Genomic DNA, 6106 nt, shown 5'->3' with positions numbered 1-6106 from the left:
AAATAAAATATAAAAGGTTCTAAAATTAAAAAATGAGTATGCAAACTCAAACCGTTGTTGTCTCTATTTGAGGTCATATATATATATATATATATATATATATATATATATATATATATATATATATATATATATATATATATATATATATATATCCGGTAAGAATTTTTTTTGGTAGGAAGGTAAGAAGTTTTTTTTTTTCTATATATTTTTTTGACGAACAAAAGAAATGAATCACTAAATGATTCATTTGTAAGATTATTCACAAGAAAAAATTCCCCAAAAAACATCTTTATGATTCCTTTTTAAGTAAATTAAGCAAAAATTCACTTTTGTGACAATTTTAGTGAATAACAACAAAATCATTGTATAAATGAATCATCGAGATGTTTTTTTGAGAATTTTTTTTGTGAATCATCTTACAAACGAATCATCTAATGATTCATTTTGTTTGTTCGCGAAAAAATATGTAGAAAAAAAACTTCTTACCTTCCTACCAAAAATTTCCTTCTTATTTGATCTTGACTCTCTCTCTCTCTCTCTCTCTATATATATATATATATATATATATATATATATATATATATATATATATATATATATATATATATATATTCAGGTTCATTTGAGACCATTCTAATTTTGTGAGACCGTGAGACCAAATCTAAAAATAATTTTAAAATGCAAAATAAATGGAAAAATCCAAAAAAAAAATTTAAATATTATTTTCGGAACTTGAATTAACTAAAAGAAATAAAAAAATAAAAAAAAATAAAAAAAAATTCTGTTTTTTTTTTTAAAAATACGTGAAATATTCTAATAGAATATTACACTGACATATTCTAAAAATTAATTTTAAAATACAAATAAATGGAAAAATCTAAAATTCTTTTTTTAAATATTATTTTCGGAACTTGAATTAACTAAAAAAATAAAAATAAATTCCATTTTTTTGAAAAATGCGTGAAATATTCTAATAGAATATTACACTGTATATATTCTAAAAAATAATTTTAAAATGCAAAATAAATGGAAAAATCAAAAAATTCTTTTTTTAATTATTATTTTCGGAACTTGAATTAACTAAAAAAAATAAAAAAAATAAAAAAATACGTCTCACGGTCTCACAAAATTAGGCCGTCTCACATGAACCTATATATATATATATATATATATATATATATATATATATATATATATATATATATATATATATATATATTCCATTAAGAAAAAAATATAGAATAAAAAATCAGAAAAATATAGTAAAAACAAATCATGTATTATGTACACAATTTCATTTTTATAATATTTATTAAAAATGTGAAGGCCAAGCCTAAAATCAAAAATTAATATCTTTTTATTTTTGGGCTTAGAATGGTTGAGACCTAAACAAGATAATAAAGCGAATAACTTCTTGATTGCGAGTGGAACCACAATAACATATAATCAAAACAAAACACACATGAACAAATTGGTACTATTCATGTGAGATGCATACAACTAACAACACCATACAAATAAGTGAATAACTAATGAACAAAAAAAAATGACATTTTCTATAGAAACTATTCATATTACCCAAAACTAAATATTTCTTTAGATTGTTCTAAAGAAATCTTGAATTAGTAAGCCAACAAAAAAACATGATTGTATTACACATTCCACCTTCACACACCCATTAACAAAGATTCATCATGTTCACCAATAATCTTGACACGAACACAAACCATCTTTAAAACAATGAAATCTCTTAGCATCACGAATAACAATATCCTTATTTATGATTCTTGAAACAAGCTTCATATACTCATGACAATCTCCACATATTCTCAAATTCTTAAAAATTCTCACCATTTTATTCGAGTTCTTGTTAATTAGGGAAAACCCAAGAGCTAATCTTTCACTATGATGTGAAAGAATTTCACGTTTTTCTCTCTCAGAAACATTATGAAGCACATAATCAAGATTTGGAATGTAACCCATTGAAAAAAGCTTTTCCTCCAATTCTTTCAACTTTTGATGGATTTCAAGTATCTGAAAATGAGAACCATCTTGTGATAAGAACACATGGGTTTGACCACCATGGTCAAGGTCAACCCAACTACACCCTGGTTCCTTTTTAATCCCTTGACTTGACATCTTTGCCCTTATTTTAGCCACTTCATTCCACATCCCTTTGGATGCAAAAATATTGGATAACATAATATAATTAGAATCCACTTCGGGTTCAATTTCAAAAAGCTTTTTTGCAACTTTTTCACCGAGTTCTAAATTCCCATGAACTTTACAAGCTCCAAGAAGTGTCTCCAAAATCAAACTATTGTGAGTTAACTTCATTTCATCAATGAAACTTTCAACTTCATTAAACTTCCCTCCCCTACCAAGAATATCAACCATGAGGGCATAATGGTCAATACTTGGAGTAATTCCATAATCTTTACTCATGGAGTGAAAATATTCTCTCCCTTTCTTTATTAATCCCAAATGGCTACAAGCAGAAAGTATACCAATGAATGTAACCCCATCAAGCGATATACCTTTAGTCAACATTACTTCAAACACTTTCAAAGCTTTATCTCCATATCCATGTTGTGAATATTGATTAATGATTGTGTTCCACAACACTGTGTCATTTGATTCCATTTCTTCAAAGATCATTTCAGCTTCATCAATGGAACCACACTTTCCATACATGTCTAAAAGTGCACTTCCTACAAAAGGGTCATTAACAAAACCATCTTTAATCACAAAAGAATGAATCTTTTTTCCATTTGTGAGGCTTGTGATTCCAGAACAACCTCTTAAACATGCAGCAAGAGTGAACTCATTCGGTTTCACACCATCTTTATTCATTTGATTGAAGTAAAGAATCGATTTTTCCCCTTGATTGATTTGTGCACATCCTGAAATTATCGTTGTCCAAGTGAAAAGGTCAATTTCATTCATCCTATTAACAATCTTTTCTGCATCTTGAATGGATTTGGACTTCACATACATGTCAATCAAAGCTGTTCCAATGTAACAATCACTATCAAGATTCTCTTTTATAACATGACAATGAACTTGCTTCCCGAATTCACTTGTTACACAAGAACGTAGAGCACTGATAAATGTATAAATATTGGGTTTAAAGCCATTTACAAGAATCTCCTTAAAGATTCTTGATCCATGAGAGCTTTCAGTGTCATGGAATCCTGATAAAACTGCATTCCATGAAACTAAATCCTGATGATTCGTTGTGTTAAAGATTCTTAAACCATCATCAAGAGATTTGTTCTTCATGTACATTGTGATCAATGCATTGTTGACTAAAGTTTCGTTTGCAAAACCGTATTTATGAACACAAGCATGAAGAGATTGAGAGTATTGTAAGTCACCTAGTTCTTTAGCAGCAGTGATAATGCTTGTAAAGGTAAACTGATTTGGTTTTATTCCTGATGACATCATCATGGAAAAAAGCTCGGTTGCCTTTTCTTCTTTTCCTTGTTGTTCAAGGCAAGATATGATAGCACTCCATGTTACAACATCTGGAGATTTTATCTGTGAAAACACTTTTAATGCATCATCTGATTTCCCACATTTGGAGTACATGTCAACTAGGCTACAACTTACATATTCTTCATGTTCACATCCACTCACAATTGCCATACCATGTACAAGTTTTCCTGCTTTTAGATTTTTAGAAATCGTGCATCCTTTGAGAATAGTGCATAATGTATACTTGTTAAACTTCATTTCAGTTTCTTTCATTTTACAAAATAGGTTTAAAGCCCTTTGGTCATCACCTACTAGAGCAAATCCATTAAGTAATGAATTCCAAGAAACTGGATTTTGTTCAGGTAAGAAAAGGCAGACCTTTTCTGCATATTCTAGCTCACCACATTTAGCATAAAGATCAACAAGAGCAGAGCCAACATGCCCATCTGAAAAGAATCCAGCTTTAACAATCTCACTGTGTAGCTGCTTACCAAAAGACACATTTAAAGACATACAACAAGCTTTTAGAACAATGGCTAATGTGAATTCATTCGGCTTAATGCCTTCTTCATGCATCTCACGAAACAACTGGAGGGCTTCAGTGCCACTTCCCTCGCCTACAAATCCACTAATAAGAGCTGTAAAAGACACAACATCTTTCTGAGGCATTTCGTCTAATACCTGGCGTGCGACACTCAAACACCCACACTTGGCGTAGAAATTAATCAGCGATACCCACAAATGAGAATCCAATTCGATATCACTTTCCTTAATCTGCTTGTGTATTGATTTACCCTCGTTCAGAGACCGATTTGCAGCACAATCACGCAGACTTTCTGAATACCGTCTTAGTTTCTCTTTATCCCGCTTTCTAGGAACGTTTTTCTTTTTAATGGGTGAATGGGATTTAGGTCTTAGTGAGGTAAGTTGTAAAGAAGTGCAGTAGGAAGAAATTGATGACCTGTTTGTGTAAGACTGATGAGAGTTATTGAAGCGAGAGATGAAATGGGTTTTAGTGAAGGCGTTAAAGAAGAGATTTTTAAGAGGATTTCGTGAGCGACGATGCATTTTAAGAGGTGGGAGTTCAGGAAATTCCATGCAATCGAATATGGTACGAGGAAGAGCACCAAGTGCGCTGCACTGCGCACAAATACGTGGTGTTGGAGCTGCTGAGTTCTTAGGGTGCTACACTGCTGCCGCGCGAACGTGTAATCCCCCGCCAAGTGAACGTGTTGGTGTTTGGGCTTTCTCAAAATAAACTTATTTGGTTAAGGGAGTGATAATATATTAATATTAGCCTAGGGGAATGGTAATATTTTTTATTTTAATTTTTTTTTAGTGTTTAATCTGATTTGATAGGGAGGGTAACATTTTTAATACTTTATTTATTTATTTAATTTACTTTATTTTAATATAGAAACATTTTTTCAGTTTTTTTTTACAGAAAGTTAAAGATCGAAACTAAATGTATATTTAATTGATTTATTGATATTTTCTTCTCATGGTATGGTTCTTGGTGTAGGAAGAAAATATTCGATATAATCAAATTGGTCATTACGTTTTCTGCAATCCACATAAATATGTTCTTTTGATGCAGTTTCTGTAGGTAATTCTGTGAAATCACTAAATAGATTGAAGAGCTATTTGAGTGTTTATCATACATATACACATGTCATATAGTTTGCACAAATGCTTACAAAGGCATAAGCAGGATGGTTGTCTGACTAGTTCCATTTTTATCAAAGGCTCTTAGTTTCATAATTATAAACTAACTGTAATAATCCATATCAGCCAAAGTTGTTACCAAAACTTTTGAGTTCCAATTTCCTAAATCATGAAAAAATTGTATCCAAGTTATGTTATGACAAAAGTATACAATCAACAAAACTAATTGAAATAAAACAAATGAAATTCACACACACACACACACACACATATATATATATATATATATATATATATATATATATATATATATATATATATATAAGAATCAATCTACAGAAAACATACTTGTATGATGATTACACAGAAAATATAATCACGAAATTGTACAAATTGATGTCTGCTTTGCAGTGTCCTAACACATAAATTTCTCTGGTAGGGATCTGTCAAGAGGATACAACAATCAGTCCAAGAAATGATCTTGAATCTGTCGAAATTTCTATGTTCCCTTCATTTTCAGGAAGAACGAATTTGCAAGAGAATTTATGGTGTAAAATCATTTCTGTAACCCCTCACAAATGAATGAAAACAAATATTTATAGGTATTAGTTATGACAGTTGGAAACTGTCAAAACCGAAAATAACTGTCATAATACCTGTCATTCAGTAATTACGAATTTAATAAAAAACTAAAAAATTAAAAATTAATTTATTAATTAAAAAATATTTAATTAATCAGGAAGACCCCAAGAGCCCCAAGGCCGAAGGCCCATCTTTTGACCATTAAATATTCTCTTGATATTAGCATTTTTTTAGTCCAATTAGGTTGGTCCAACACCACAACCCAAACCCAATATGCTTAACTCATTACTTGATCCATTTGATTAAATGAGTGGGACAAGACATATAAGGTGGGAAAAGGTTTTCTCTTCCACCGATGTGGGATAAGTCCCACATTGTA

The 6106-nt window shown here is 30.4% G+C and overlaps 1 pseudogene; it reads right to left on the bottom strand.

Annotated features, from left to right (window-relative positions):
• Nucleotides 1-1414: 1414 nt before the first annotated feature.
• Nucleotides 1415-4719, bottom strand: LOC145074089 (pentatricopeptide repeat-containing protein At2g03880, mitochondrial pseudogene; annotated as a pseudogene).
• Between the last annotated feature and the right edge of the window lie 1387 nt (nt 4720-6106).

The sequence above is a fragment of the Lactuca serriola genome, chromosome 9, assembly GCF_051521515.1.
Source record: "Lactuca serriola cultivar US96UC23 chromosome 9, Lser_US96UC23_V15, whole genome shotgun sequence".
Lineage (NCBI taxonomy): Eukaryota > Viridiplantae > Streptophyta > Magnoliopsida > Asterales > Asteraceae > Lactuca > Lactuca serriola.
The sequence above is the reverse complement of the archived record's forward strand: the minus strand, read 5'-3'. Positions and strand labels throughout refer to the sequence as shown.